The sequence below is a fragment of the Leptonychotes weddellii genome, chromosome 4 (genome assembly GCF_054177405.1).
Source record: "Leptonychotes weddellii isolate Sample4059 chromosome 4, ASM5417740v2, whole genome shotgun sequence".
NCBI lineage: Eukaryota > Metazoa > Chordata > Mammalia > Carnivora > Phocidae > Leptonychotes > Leptonychotes weddellii.
Window position 1 is genome coordinate 45,873,002 of NC_138372.1, and position 16,650 is coordinate 45,889,651.

Here is a 16,650-nt window from a genome sequence, read left to right on the forward strand (position 1 = left end):
CTCATCATCTGGCTGGCAAGAAGGACTCCATCACTTGTGGAATACAGATGGACCTTGGTAGCAGGTGGTGATCTAGTTGTGAACATGCTCCTTTGTGGTCCATTAGAATGGTGTATCAGAGGAGAGGGTTGTGCTAGTTGGTATAAAGCATCAGGCATTTGAGAAGTATGGGGTAATTACTAACTATAAGGAAAATAGAATTGGATACTTGTTGATAAGTGCCACTGATAACTTAGAAAAAGATAATGAAGAGCAATGAGAGATCAACAGGCATTTGAAAACCAAGTGTGAAAGCTGGAGGGGCTCCTTGGTAGCTTCTAACAATGCTCCCATGTGCTGCAGCAGGAGGGCAGAGAAAGTTAAGGCCGAGACCCAAGAGTTAAGTCAAAGTGGCTGAACTCTAGAAAAGTTTAAATGACCAACCAAGCCACATCTGTTACACGGGGACAAGGTTCTGTTGGGGGCGGGGGGGAGGCAGGAGAGAGAGAGAGCTGACACAGGATTATCCAGCTTAATGTCCCTTCAAGTTTTGAACTCTTAGAATCCTCTGAACTCTCTCAGCCTACAGAAATGTCCCACCCTCCTTAGTAAGGCTGAGAATCCCCTTTGCTTAAAGACAATGCAGAGATCTCTGCCCTGAAAGACAGCATGTGACCCTCTCAGTATCTTTGCCCACATCCTTCCCACCCTTGACAGTAGGCTTTACCTAGAAGTAGGTCACCATGTAATCCAGCTGGAGATATACTAGGTCTAAAAAGGGAGGAAAGGGACTGTTCCCACTATTCCCCAAAGACATAACCAACATGTACCAGCGGGAGCTGGAGAGTAAGTGTGGGCCAGATTCTGAGGGTGCATGATCAAGGGGGCTAGAACGTGAGATTAGGTAAGGATGAGTTTATTTATTTTGGAGCACTCTGTCAAAATGCAGGATTTAACATTCCAGCAAGAAATCCAAGAGATAATACAAACTTGCTTCTAGGACAGCTCCTAAAAATATTGGGGAAAGCACTGGACCACATTAAATGAAATCAAAATTTCAGAATTGCTGTGCCAGATGTTTGAGAAAGTGATTAGAAGGTTCACAGAAGTAGGCACGCTGGAATGGATTTAATAAGTAAGGCCCAAAGACTCACCAAATGATTGTGCTCCATGAGAACGCCAAGATACACCATTTACAAAGACCAGAAAGAATGTTGTGGTGAGGATGTCAGAAAGCTGCCAAACTAACCTCTCTGAAATATACATCTGACTTTATTACCTCTGTTTAAAAACTCTTCAGTGACTCCCCATTCTTCTGGGCATCATCAAATGTTCCAGAGCCTTGTACAGAAGGCCAGGGCTATTAGTAGGAGTAGGCCATTTCAGAAATAGACTCAGATAGCAATGAGTATAATAAAACCCCCCAGAACAGTAGAACTATAGGGACCAGGTAAAGGATGGAATCCTGGCCAAGATCCATTTTACCCTGGATCCATGGACTCACCCAGTGGTCATTTCCCCATTCCTGAATGTTCACTTGGGTTTGATATACTTGGTGCAACTCCCATATTGGGTCCTTGATCTGTAGGATAAAAGCTACCAGAGTGGGTAAAGTCAAGTGGAGGTCTCTGAAATTGCCCTACCTCCAGCACAGCCCAAAGAGTAAATCAGAAACAGTATCACATTCCAGAAAGATAGCGCAAATTAGTTGAGTAATCTATTGATATCACCTGGGAAACATCTGGTCTCTGAAGGGGCTAACCTGGAGAATTCAATGAAGATATGGTGGGACCTTCATGAAGAGGCTACCATGATGCCAATGGAGGAGTGACAGCAAGAGAGGTAGAAAGAGAACCAGCAAAGAGTGGTGCCACGAAACTTAAGGGATTAAAGCATGAATACTAGCAGAGTACAATAGGAAGGTCTGAAAGTGTCCATTGTCCATTTGGTAAATGGCGTGCCACTAATGGCCTTAGAAATGGCAATTCTAGCCAAATCACCCACTCATTCCTTCACAAATATTCACTGCATATGTTATCTATACTGCTGGTAGGTGAGTGAAATAGATACGATCCCTTCACCCACGAAAGTGGGTAATCTAGTGGACAGTAGAGAAAACCAGGTTGTGTGGAATAAGTAATAGGAAAGGAAATGAAATCAGCTAGTTCTTATGACTCAAGGTTTGGAGATAATAGAAAAGAAGTATAAAAAAAAACCATGTGCACAATTAGAGCCAAAAGCCCACACCAAGCCCCATATTCACGTACTTATAAAGCCCAAAAAGTACCTCCTGACTAGTTTTTAGCTGGTTTTCATGTGAGAGGGGCCAGCTTACCTACCCTCAGCAGATGTGCTTCGAACAAGCATCATGATGTGAGAAGTCAATGCTTGAGCTGAGATCTGTAGGATTAGGCACTAAATAGGAGAGGGAAGTGGGGAGAAGGGGAGGGAAGGAAGGAAGAGGAGGGGAAGAGAGTAGGCTCAGAACTTGAGGAAGGGTGAGGCTGGCTGATGTTGGCACTTCTAAGTGGAAAGGGCACAGCTGGTTTGAGGAGTGCCAGATGAAGCTGGGGGCTGGCAACCGCAGCTGCACCTTGTTGCTGTTTTGCTGTAGGGACACTGACACTAGAAATAGAAAGTTCCTTCTTCTCCTTTCCATCTCCCAATCCCCCTCCAGTTCTTCCCTTTGGCAGTCCATCAGCTAATAGGAAGCCAATTGGCAAGAGCTTCTGAGAAATACAGTTTGCAGACCCTGAGCCCAGCATCACAGAGCAGAACGTAGAGGAGCTGTTTTGGACCTGACAGACAAGAGGTAAATAAACACCACAACCATATCCGAGGAAATGGATGACTGGAGGGGCTTCGTCTGGGGCTTAAACAAGGAGACAGGTGTACCGTGGCTGGAGGGCCAGCAAGTATATGTGCTCGTACCTCACAGGGAGCCAGCAGGTGGGGGGTAGGACCAGGCATACCTTCTCCTTTGTTGGCTGCTATTGGCAGATGCAGAGATGCCACAGAGCTGGACGAGAGTGAGAAAGAGCACTGGGGACGGTGCTGAGCACATCTGGCAAGTGTCCCTTGGGGGTCCCGGAACCTACATTCTTTACTCAGAGGAGTTCAGGCGGTCCACCACAGTCTCTTCCTCATTGTTAAGATTTTCCTAGGTGGAAAAGCATTAGAAGGGCTTTCTAAGAGAGCCAGACCATATGAACAAAATTTAGAGGAGGATAAATTGCAAAGCATGTTTGGAAGGTAGTCAGAGCATCTCCTCCTTTTTACTTTTTCTTTCCTTTACAAGATGAGAAGGAGATAAAAAAAAAGTTTTAAAATCAATTGTTTTCTTATGTGGCAGAGGCAGCTAATGAAAAAATACAATGAGAAAATATCCCATTCTCAATATCAGTAGTAATAAATACCTAGGAATAACCTTAACAAGAAATGTGTGTAACTTACACATAAATGAAAACTTTAAAAATTTAAAGGACCAAAAATAACACTGACTGGAATAACTGGAGAGACATAATCTATTGGAAGTTTAAATATCATTAATATATAAATTATTTTCCAACTTGTCTGGATGTTTAATAAAGTTACACACACACACACACACACACACACACACACACACACAAAACCCTACCAGCCTAGTTTCTAGCCTGACGTATGCTTAAATATCCTGAAAATTAATCATTCTCATGCAATTTGTTGATAATAATTCTCATATAGTTTATTTTTTTAGGGATGCCTGGGTGGCTCAGTAGGTTAAGCATCTGCCTTCGGCTCAGGTCATGATCCCAGGGTCCTGGGATCAAGTCCCGAGTTGGGCTCCCTGCTCAGTGGAGAGCCTGCTTCTCCCTCTGCCTCTGTCCCCCATTCGTGCTTCCTCTCTCTCTCAAATAAATAAATAAAATCTTTTTAAAAATTATTTTTTTCTTAGAGAGGGAGGGAGAGGGGAGAGGGAGAGGGAGAGAGAGAAACTCAAATGACACTGTGACAAAGTGCCTGGCACATACCCGCGCTTAAAGATTTATTGAATTTTTGAAAGAGCAGGTTCCACGCCCAGAGCTGAGCCCAATGCAGGCCCCCAGCTCACAATCCTGAGATCATGACTTGAGCCAAAATCAAGAGTTCAAGGCTTAACCGACTAAGCTGCACAGGTGCCTCTCATAATTTGATGAGAATATAAATTGGTAAAATTATTCTAGAAAACATGTGGCTATGTAAATCGAAGATTGTTTTAAATGTCCACAATATTTTGATCCAGAATTTTATTTTTACTTTTTATTTATTTTTGTAAGATTTTATTTTTAAGTTATCTCTACCCCCTATGTGGGGCTCACACTAATACAACCCTGAGATCAAGAGTCACATGCTCTACTGACTGAGGCAGCCAGGCACCCCAGAATTTTATTTTTAAGAATTTATTTAAAGAGATAACCAGAGATGCTAATAAAATTTGCCTACGAGGATACTTGTAAAATGTTTATCACTTACAAAAACTAGAAACACCCTAAATACCTAACTACAAGAGAATGATGAGATAACTATATCTCAATTGATAGATATTTATATAGACAATTACAAAGCATAGTATCCATGAGTACTCAAAGATCGGGAGAAAGTTTAGGTTAAATGCTAAGTGAGAAGAGCAGAATTCAACATTTTATCTAATGAGATTCATGTGTGCATATGTGTGCACATGTGTGTGTGTATATTTATACACACATATGCTTCTACATACATACGAAAAAAAAGGAAATTCACCTAAAAGTTATCAATGGTTAATCCTGGATAATGAAATGATAAGTAATTTTTATTTTAATTTTTGTGTGCTTAATTTTTACCATGAAAACACTATTTCATCAGAAAAAGAACAAGCATTACAAAAAGAGGGAAAGAGAGCCGCTTGATTTTCTTTAATTCTTCTTTCAAAAATTCAATAAATCTTTAAGCGCGGGTATGTGCCAGGCACTTTGTCACAGTGTCATTTGAGGTTCAGACCACCTTGATCAGAGCTGAGTATCTACATGAGAGAGTGGCAGGAAATGGGGCTGGAAAGATGGGTCAGATCAGGTTGTTCCTGGCCTTGTAGGTCAGACAAGAGAGCTGGGATGCTATCTTGTACATGCTGAAGTGTCAAAGGTAATTATTATGAAGAAAAACTATAAATGTAGCAATTGCCTGCTGGAAAAAACTAAAGATAGCCTTTAATTCCATTCTGTAGAATGGAATGATTAAGCACCACTCCACTTTTCATATCACTAGGCTGCTATCCCTAAATTATGAAGACTAAGTCAATAAAGCATAATATTAAAATTCTCTCCTTCTGTACAAGGGCCACAGATATAGGAACAAGCTGTATCAAAGCTTTATCAGATATTAACAAAGGTCACAGGAACTGCTGACAGTAGGAAGGTAAATATGGTTAAAATTAGCGATGGACTCTTTACTGGGGTGGGCACAAAGGATCCTGAGAAGTCACCTTGTCCCTGTTTCTACTGCAGACAACAATGTTCTCTGCAGTCTCTCTCATGAATCCATCTAGCTTCTGGGGACACTTCAGGTTTGCATTATAAAGATGAGTTTCCAAACCAAATTTCGTGAGCTACCGAAAACATCTGGTTCTTTCTCTTACTGATTTACAGCACCATCTGCCAAGTTACCAAAGCTGGAAAACGTGTGGTCATCTCAGACTTCTCCCTTTCTCTCACTGACAATATCCTATCAGTTGTCAAGTCCTATCAATAACGTCTCCTAAATCACATTACTTCAATTACGTCTTCGCCATTTCTCCCTCAGATTACTGCGTGAGGTCTCTGCCTCCAGTCCATATGCCTTCCAATCTATTCTCCACCTGAGGCCACAAAACACAAACTTCATCATGTAACTTTCCGACTTTAACTACTTTAGATGCTTTGCAAGTCATGTAGATCCCTCATACTCTAGCCCCTTATACTTCTTTAGCCTTTTCTCATGAAAAATCCCCCAAAACATGCTGCACTGGAGCCTTTTCCAAATATTTGGGGTTCCTCAAATGGCCTTTATGCCGTCTCATCTCTCTGCTTCTGTTTGTGGTATGTCTAATGCCAAAAAATCTATTCTGCACCCCCCTATTCACTGACAACCCCTATTTATTTGTCCATCAAGATTCAACCAAGGAACCATCACTCACAGTCCAAATCTGAGTTACAGGCCCCCACTCTGTGGTCGCATAGTGCTCTGGGCTTATCTGCACTGTATTAGCTTTCATCTGACTATTTTGCCGCTGTTCATATGTCCCTCTCCTACACCATACTCGGAGTTTCTTGAGGAAGGGGCTCAGTCTTTTGTTATGGACATCAGTTCTATTTGTGTGCTCGGGACCATTCTTTCCATTGTGGAAAAGCCACTCCTTCTTTCCATGTAGTTCTGCTGAGACTGGGCCTCACAGTGCTCTGCCTACCTGCCTCCAGCAGTCTCGGGCCTGTAACCCAGGCCTGGCAAACTCTGGTACCATAGCCTCTTGACAATGGTTGATGTAAACATAGGCGTGTGATTGAATACTCTTTCCATGATATTAATATATGAATCTTGGAAAAAGAAGATCCCTCTTTTTCTTTTGGATTGAACACTATAATGATAGAGGCCTTGGACCACCACAATTCCCCTTCCCCATCTCATCTATGAAGTTAAGCCAACCCTAGAGAGAGAGGCACCGTTAGAATATGGAAATAGAGCCCAAATAATTTAGCCCCTGGATCAGTATCTGAGAAACAAGTACATGCTGCCTTTCCCTGTTATATAAGCCAATAAATTCCCTTTTGTGCGTTAAGTCCTATGAATTACATTCTGATACTTGCAACCAAGAAGCCTGGCTCAGATATCTTTGGAATTTGTGTGCCCTCAGAATGGCAGTAACTGGAATGTAAGACCCAATAAAAAACATGTTACATAGATGAACAAATAGCTTAGCAAAATGTTTAGGAGTTCCCTCTGTATAAAGTGAATTCCTTCTACCCCCAAACCTGCTTAGTATCTGCTGTTCATCAACACCGTACCCAGTTCTCACATCCTGTTACAGAGGCTACACTACCTGTGTCTACAGGCGCTTTCTCCTTAAACAATTATTTGCTAGTTAGCCAGTGCCTAGAATGTTCATTAACCTGTAAACACTTGTAAAGACTCTAGTTTGTATTCTTATTTTCCTATTTAAATTACTAAATGAACCTAAAGTTAAGAAAACTCTTATCAGAAGAGCCATCATGCCCAGTCCAATTCACCGAACAGATGGAGCTCTCCATCTGACACTGGACTTTGTAAAAGGAGCCTTGACTTAAGTGTGCTTGAGACTTGTGACTGTGGGGGAATGAGTCTAAGGAGTGATTTTCCTTCTTGCAGGTACTGATCGGGTAAGTCCTCAAGTGTGTAGCTACTGAGGACTCTGTCTTGAATGAAAGAAAGTAGAGCTTCTAAACCATTAGTAGATTAATCCTCTTCCCTGGTTTTTGGAGAATAAAAGGCAGGGGGGTTTTTTCTTTTAATAAGCACATTTCATTTGATTTTTGAAGCGTTTTCTCCATACTGTATAAGGTAAATGTCCTATTCAAATTTATTTCTCCCTTCTTAAACACAGCAAATCTAATCCTCTTTCAACATACACGTGAAAGTCATAGCATTTTATATACTAAAAGCAATTCAAGGTTCTTTGCATCGGAAACAATCCCGCTTGAATCCACTTAAGTCATATAAATATTTAGCAAGGTCAACAAGGTTGCTTCTGAAATTCTTCCTTTCAATTATTTCTTAAGGTCAATAATCTAAAATCATGGTCAGTGTGATATATTTTTACAGCAAAAGATAAATACATAAAGAAAAATAAAAGCAAAAATTAGAACTGCCTTATCCATGTGCTCTTGAGGAGTGAGGAAAATCTGAAGGTATCCAATAATTTCTGCCTGAAAATTAGGTGTAATAGAAGAGCCAAAACCAGGCATGACCTATCCCCCAGCAGAGAAAGAGGAGGATTATCAAAAAATATAATGGCATGAGCTCTTGCACACAGTGATTTTTAAGCTTGGACAGAGTTCTTGTATTTACAAAGAAAAGCCAGGGATTGTGGGGATTTGGAATAGGGTGGAGAGAGTTAGATTGCTCCACATAGAGAGTAGGAAGAATTTGAGGAAGCCATTTTGTTTCTGAGGGGAAAGGGGCATAGAAGAGAGAAGGGAATATAGATGGGAAATAATGGGCAAGTAGCTGGAAGACTAGAAGAACTTTCAAAAACACATCAAAGTTTTCTTTTAATTTGTCTATACTGCTGAATCTCCCATTTGTTTAACCGAACATTGGTTTGCCACATATACAGAGGCCTTTGGTGTTTAAACACACACACACACACACACGTATATGTATTATATACACACATATATATATTATGTATAAACACATGTATATGTATATGTACATGTATAGATAGATACGCATCTGGGGAGGAGGAGTGTGTTTGAGTTCTTTTGGGGTCAATACTAAAGTGAAGAAGAGAAATGACCAACCACAAAAAGGCAGAATGGAAAATAAAAATTGACTAGAAATACAAGACTCAGAGATGACTACAAGAAATTAAGAGAGGCGCCTGGGTGGCTCAGTTGGTTATGCATCTTCATTTGGCTCAAGTTATGATCCCTGATCCAGGGGTCCTGGGATCAAGCCCCATGTCCAGCTCCCTGCTCAACCGGGAGTCTGCTTCTCCCTCTCCCTCTACCCCTCCCCCAACCCCCGGCTCATGTGCACTCTCTTGAGCGCGCTCTCTCTCTCTCTCTCTCAAATAAATAAATAAAATCTTTAAAAAAAAAAAAAGAAATTAAGGTCCCTGAGAATCTGCACAAATGCTAGAGAGGGCATTAGACTTTCCTACCGGGTGTGGAATGTGGTTCAGGTTAATTGCAAGAGTGCCCCAGAGAACACTCAGATTATATAAACATTTACATGATATGATTTTCCCCAAACCCCAAGATCTAAGCACTCAACTAACTAGAGATGGATCATATTGATGACTCAAAATGAGTTTATTCTATAAATAACTATAGGAATTCACAGAAACAGCTCATGATGAATCAAGAACCAGAAAACAGAGAGGTATAAAAATGTGGAATGGTAGCCTCGCAAATCATGGTAGAAACAGGAAAGAGTCTATGAGGGCAATCGTGCAGAGTAATAAATAACTATTGACAAGCTTGGGCAGCGAAGGTTCAGAGTGAAAAAAAATCTATATACTCTGTATAGGAATAAAAACAGATTAATACCACGTTATTATTTCACTGCATGTAGACACATCATTTGTAAATACAGCTAGAAACTGTAATTATAGAAACATCTCACATGGTCTTTAATATTTCATTAGTCTCCCCACTAGAAATCAACCACCTAGAAAAGAAACGCTTTCTCAATAGGTTAATATTAATTACTTAACAACCCTGACATTGATATTTATGGAATATTTAGAAACAAGCATTCATGAAGTGGAAGCATGTTCATCCATCTACTGGGAGGCTTACAGCATTTTTCAAAGTGGCAAATTCACTTTGTGCTCTGCCTCTTTATGTTGTGAAAATTTGAAATTACTGTTGATTTGAAGGCTCTTCAAAAGGCTCTTTTTTTATCCCTAGCTGAGAAGGAAAAAAATCGAAACAGATTAATCTGGTATTCTTTAAGCATGTCATTTCTTAATCTTGCAAAAGGGTGATGATAACCATATGAGGAAAAGAAATCTTACAGAGGAGAAAAAACTCGAGAGGTAATCACATCAGCGTAGGACACAAAAGTAAAAGTTAAAGGCAGCAACCAGCCGCACAAGGAGATGGAGGAGGAGGGTGAGTAACTCATAAAATTTGATGAATATTAGAAAAGATGCCTCACCATTAGGATAACTTTGTCAGAACCATGGAAGTGTGGTACCTAAGACTACATCCGCTGTGCCTGGTGGATCAAATCATTCATTTGTTCAATCATTCCTTCCACCATGTATATTGAATCCCCACTCTGCTCTCCCTTGGCCGGGTGCTGGCACACAGTGACAAATAAAATCCAGTCCCTGTCCTTAGGGGCTCAGAGTCCAGTTGGGGAGACATAGAAGTAAGAAACAATTTCAGTTTTCTCTGCTAAGTGGCCACAGAGATCAATGAGAATAGGAATTCTAGGTAAGGAGGATCACTTTGTGTGTAATTGTAGGTCACTTATTAAATAAATACGCGGGCGCCTGGGTGGCTCAGATGGTTAAGCGTCTGCCTTCGGCTCAGGTCATGATCTCAGGGTCCTGGGATCGAGTCCCGCATCGGGCTCCCTGCTCCTTGGGAGCCTGCTTCTCCCTCTGCCTCTCTCTCTCTCTCTCTCTCTGTCTCTCATGAATAAATAAATAAAATCTTTAAAATAAATAAATAAATAAATACGCAATTCAAAATATATCTTTTCCCTTAGTATCTGAAAATTCTGTTTTTAACTCATCATCTTGTGAAGCTTATGGGCGATGATGCAAGGTAGACTAGACCCCAAACGGGTTTCAGGGCTGGCTCTATCCCTTCCTCGCCCTCAGACCCCTAGCAAGTCCTGTGAGGCCTGGGAGCATGGGCGGCCTCCTCTGTACAATCAGAGTATTTATCCTGATGATCTATAAGCTACTTGCTGAGCTTGACAGTCTAAGAAGCTTCATTTAAAATGCAGATGTTATCCTCAAAGAGTGATGCATGAAAGGGGGGGGGCTTTATTGTACATTTGTTAATTGAATTTACTAACCAGTCACCTTGCAGAACCCTGAGAGAAAGGGACACAGGTAGGATCCATCTCAAAAATGTGAGGAAGGGCCCTAGATTTGGGTGGGTGGGAAAAGAGGGTAGCTAGGCCAACAGAGGTAGTACAAGGCATTGAGCCTCCAGTGGATGTGTCAGGGAGAAAGGAGAATCACAGACAGAATTTTTAACACATTATAGGAAAGTGTTTTTCAACTTTGTTTTCCTGATAAAGCATTAGAACATGCATCTGGGATGAAAGTCTGTAGCAGCTCCAGACTATCTCCACAGCAAGGGCTTCGGGTCACGGCTGGTGGGAATGGGTGGCTCGGGGCCTGCCTTCAGGGCACATTTGCATTACATTTGCACAAACCATTCTTAATTGGATTGTAGGTTTATTTAGGATGATGGATGTAGAGGGAAAGTGGGGGGTGAGAATATATGGGACAGTTCAGAGTCACCCAAGTGACCTCTTGGACCCAAGACCAACTGAAGAAAATGAAGAGGGGAAATTGGGAATCCTTTTACTTTCCCTTGGAAAGCTCCGTCGAAATCACCACTCCTCTCAAGAAATCTGCTCAACCTTCACCTCTCTGCTGGCCACCTGGGAAGACCCAATCACATCACCTCAAGAGGACTGACTCTCTCTGCTTTCCACTTGCCCTTACACACAAGAGCCTCCTGCCTGGATGTTTTAAACCTAACAGCCCCAGCAAAAGATAAATGTAAAGGCAGATCTCATTCTGTCCTGACCCCCTACTTTTGCTTTTTTTGCATAACCTACTTCAAAATGTCCATTCTTATCATATTGATTTCCAAGGGTAGACATTTTTACTGTGGATATAACTTCATTGTTGCATTATTTTTCCCAACCAATGCTAACTTGCTTTTCAGGGGCTTACAACAGGCCACATCAACCATGGCTAGAGTTAAGTTATGGAGCTGTGGGCTGGCTAGCAGAAATGGAAGACTGTATAGGCTTGAGCAGAGCGGTGTGGAGTCCTGAGCAAGCCATTGATCCACTGTTGGTTGTTTTCACACATTTACAAGAATACTGCTTCACAGTGTTCCTCTTTAACCCAATACAGGTTGGATCTAATCTGTCCTAAGTAAATATCTGACAACAAGTGGCTTAAAGTATTTGAAAGATGAAATGCCCCAAAATAAGTTCTTCATTTGAAAACAACTGGAACTACATGTACATCTAGTCATCTATTTTATACAAACTACTCTTGTATGACTGATATAGATATGAGGTTGCCTATGATCATGCGCCCTGATTTCACACATCTGGCAGGACCTTGCATGTTCAAAATCCTGGCAGGATCCCCATAGAGTAAAGCTGATCCTCTTGCTTCTCTGTTTGAGGCCAACTTTGATGCCTGTAACCCTAATCCTTACCTTCCCACCTCCTGCAGACCTTGTATGATCAATTGTCCCTTGTGTCCTATTCTAAGTCCTCAACCAACCTCTTCTCTACTCTTTGCTCCCCCCCTCAACCCATAACAATGCTTAAATCTCTTACATCTAAATAGAAACTGTCCCTTTCCTCTGAATTCTCCCACTAATTACCATCTCATCTCTCTCTTCATATACAAACTTTTTAAAGAGTATACTATTTTTGCTCTTTATATGGCCTCATTTCCATTAACTTTTCTTTTTTCTTTTTTTTTTTTAAAGATTTTATTTATTTATTTGACAGAGAGAGAGACAGTGAGAGAGGGAACACAAGCAGGAGGAGAGGAAGAAGCAGGCTTCCCGCTGAGCAGGGAGCCTGACATGGGGCTCAATCCCAGGACCCTGGGATCATGACCCGGGCCGAAGGCAGACGCTTAATGACTGAGCCACCCAGGTGCCCCACCATTAACTTTTCACCTCATTATAGTTTACCTCCCATTTTGCATAAAGCAACAGCAACTGATTTACATAAGCCAAAAAAAAAGCATTTGGCTTTTTGATATACTGGATAGCATCCATTCTCACCTTAAAGAGCCTAGATAGTTAAAAATGGCATTTCCCAGACTCTCTTGCAGCTAGTGTTCTATATGCAAATTAGGTTCTGCCAATTAAGACTCTCACAAGTTTTGGAAGAAAAAGACAGAAGACACTATCTTCCTATTTTTTTTTAAAGATTTTATTTATTTATTTGAGAGAGAGAAAGAGCGCGCACAAGTGAGCACAAGCAGGGGGGGAGGGGCAGAGGGAGAGGGAGAAGCAGGCTCCCCGCGGAGCAGGGAGCCTGATGTGGGACTCGATCCCAGGACCCTGGGATCATGACCTGAGCTGAAGGCAGACGTTCAACCGACTGAGCCACCCAGGTGTCCCTATCTTCCTATTATTAACAAGCAAGCTCATAAAAAGGCAAGTAGCAAAAGGCAAGTCAGAGGACACGTGGGTGGCTCAGTCGGTTAAGCGACTGCCTTCAGCTCAGGTCATGATCCTGGAGTCCTGGGATCGAGTCCCACATCGGGCTCCCTGTCAGCAGGGAGTCTGCTTCTCCCTCTGACCCTCCCCCCTCTCATGCTCTCGCTCTCATTCTCTCTCTCAAATAAATAAATTTTTAAAAATCCTAAAAAAAAAAAAAAAGCAAGTCAGAGGCAATGATGACCAGATTCAGTGCCTGGTTAACACCTTTGTTAAGGGTGTCAAGAAAGTTTCAATGGTGACAGAGGAAGTGGCTTTCTAACCCCAGCTACCTGATCTCTGAGTAGCATCTATGATAAGCACTGAACTTAATAGATCTCCTGATTCATGCTACTCTAACATTTCTAGCCATTTCTTAAAGCATCCAATTTCTTATACAAAATCCTTTAGTGTTTAAAATACCTGGGATAGTTTCCATTGCCTATACTGAGCCTTGACTAATACATAGTTTGTGAAACTAGATGTGTTTATAGACAACAGACTCTCAACAAGGATTTGGAAGTGGTTATCTGATATGGTTGGATTTGAAGGCAGAGATGATTCGGTTCCCACTGAAAAATGGGAAATGACAGTCCATGGCACAGTTGCAAATAGAGTTACTCAAGTTATCACGTTTTTTGGAGGACTTAAATTAAATGCCTATTGAAGGTAAGTCTTTGGTGGATTTGTATGGTTGGAATGAGCCAAACAAGGACTATGGGGCAAGCTCAACACTTCTGAAGCCCTGGAGAGCTTATAGAAAGGGGCCAATGTATATTTTTATATTAGAGTGTACACTCTAGGCAAAATTAGAGGATTGGAAAGTTTCTGTAACTGCCATCAAACAATCTCTAATCTCTTCAAGCCAACAGGATGACATGTCCAAAAGTAAGATGCCAAGGCTGTCATGTGACTATTGATTTACGAATGAAATCGAATTCACAGCCTCCCCCACTCTTTTATGGTCAAGACAGACTTTGATTAGGGAAGGAATGGAACCCTGAGAACTGAGATGAGAACATCTGGACAAATTCTGATGACTATGAGTCTCTGGAGCCCTCAGTATACACTGAGCCTTACTTGGTAAAAGAAGCAGTCCTTTCCCACATGAGAAAGCTAGCTCCACCTTTTGTGGAAAGCCTTCGCTGACTTTACCAGAAGTATCTACCTTCAGGAGACGCCAGTTAACCTCGTGTTTCACCATAGCCATGGCTATGTTTCACCATTTTCATCGTTTCTTGCCCCATAAAAAAAGTCAGATCCCATTATACCTCAAGGAGACCAGTAAAGAGAGTTTACCATTTAATATTACAATTTCCTGCTTACTTACATCTGTAGAAACCTGGGGAATATGTGTTATAATGGATTCAGAGGGGGAAAGGACTAGATCAATAAGAAATAATTATCAACATGGATGCATTTACTAGAGATTTTTATTTTTTTTAAAGATTTTATTTATTTATTTGACAGAGAGAGACACAGCGAGAGAGAGGGAACACAAACAGGGGGAGTGGGAGAGGGAGAAGCAGGCTTCCCGCCAAGCAGGGAGCCTGACGTGGGGCTTAATCCCAGGACCCTGGGACCATGACCTGAGCCAAAGGCAGACGCCCAATGACTAAGACACCCAGGCACCCCCATTTACTAGAGACTTTTAATTCAGTAATCTAATTCAGGAGAATGCACCTGTTTGTTCAGCTGATCAATTTAAATCTGGTTTCAACAGAGACCTACCCCAAGTGAGATTGAAATGTCAAAATTCCTTGGCAGAATGTAGTGGTGGGGGAGGGGGGCATGTATACAAAGTCTTAGGGAGATAACAGTATTGAAATGAATTACTATTTATGACCTGTTCATTCACCATCTAACTATGCTTGCCAAGAGGGCCCAAAGAATGCTCCCTTAACTAAGACACAGAGAAATAGATCTGGTTGAAGCACCAATATCCTTTAAAAACACTACAGTGGCTGCCCTATGTAGGAGAGCCTGGTATTAAAATAGGTTTACTGAGTTCAGTGGTGATGATACGATTCTGGAGTGGCAGAGGTCAAGTGGTAGTACTAACTGGTTACCATATAAGCAGCAGGAATACAGCTGTAATCAGAATGATCTGACCTGGGACTAGGAAAGATGACAGAGGAGTAGGGGACCCTATTTCCACTGGTCCCCGGAATTGAGCTGGATATCTACCAGACCACTCTGAGCACCCACAAAACCAGCCTGAGATGTAAGAAGATCTGGATCTCTACAAGCAGAATATCACAGGCAGTTGGTTTTGAGGTACGAAGTGGAGAGCCGTGATTCTGCCGGCAGATATCGGAGGATAAACGGCAGCGGGAGGGTGCCTGGCCATGGGGATCCTACACCGCAGGTGAGTGACAGCCTCGCGCGCTGGGGACGGGGCACAGACTCGCAGACCCATAGCGGCGGGGAAAGGACTCTAGGGCAGCCCCCGGATGGAAACCCAGAGCGGCGGGGTCGCACCTGCGAACTGCAGCCCCCAGGACGGAAACCTGGAGCAGTGGGGTCGCTCCGGTGAACTGCAGCCCCGGGGCGGAAACCCGGAGTGGCGGTGTCGCCCATGCGCGAACCGGAGCGGCTGGCGGTTTTAGAAGCACAAAGGGCAGAGACGTGCCCCGACCTGGAGGCAGGACTGGGAGCGCTGCGGAGGGGCGCACAACCCAGGCTGCTGCAGTTTATAGCAGCAGGGACAGAAACGGAGACGGTGTGGCCTGGAGGGCTCACTGAAGAACAGACTGCGGGCTCTCTGCTCTGAGGCAGAGGGTTGGAAACGGTCTCTTCTGCTCTGACTCCTGGAAGAGACGCGGAAAGCCGCCAGGGAAAGCCGCCAGAGAACAAAAGCCCCCAAAACTGATTCCTGCTGAGCCCATCCCCCCCACAGGGGGGCAGGGCAACTCGGCCCAAACAGGGTTGCCTGAGTAACAGCGCAGCAGGCCCCTCCCACAGAAGACAGGCTGGGAAAACAAGAGGCCAGCAAGCCTAAGGTCCCAAGAAAACAGGTGCATCTTGCTTGGGTTCTGGTCAATAATTTGGACTCTATACATTCCCTCAAACACCCATCAACAGAATGACTAGGAGGAGGAGCCCCCAAAATAGAAAAGACTCAGAGATTATGACTTATGCTGCAGATCTACAAATGGATGCAGATATAACCAAGATGTCGGAGATGGAATTGAGGCTAGCAATTGTGAAGACAATGGCTAGAATGGAGAAGTCAATTAATGGCAACATAGAGTCTCTAAGGGCAGAAATGAAAGCTGAATTGGCAGAACTTAAAAATGCTATCAGTGAGGTCCAATCCAATCTAGATAATCTAACAGCTAGGGTAACTGAGGCAGAAGAACGCATAAGTGACGTGGAAGACAATATAATAGATAAAAAGGGAAAAGAGGAGGCCAGGGAAAAACAACTCAGAATCCATGAAAACAGAATCAGAGAAATAAGTGACACCATGAAACGTTCCAATGTCAGAATAATTGGAATCCCGGAG

The 16,650-nt window shown here is 42.6% G+C and overlaps 1 long non-coding RNA gene across 3 annotated transcripts in view; it reads right to left on the reverse strand.

Moving 5' to 3' along the window:
* LOC145721045 (uncharacterized) overlaps positions 1–16,650 on the reverse strand; it is a 75,954-nt gene that overhangs the window by 44,775 nt on the left and 14,529 nt on the right. Inside the window, exon 3 of one of the 3 annotated variants that reach the window (XR_014144516.1) lies at positions 2,911–3,139. The exons of the other annotated variants lie outside the window; for them this stretch is intronic. This is a non-coding gene — a long non-coding RNA (uncharacterized LOC145721045). The remainder of the gene's footprint in view (positions 1–2,910; positions 3,140–16,650) is intronic. 3 annotated transcript variants of the gene reach the window in all.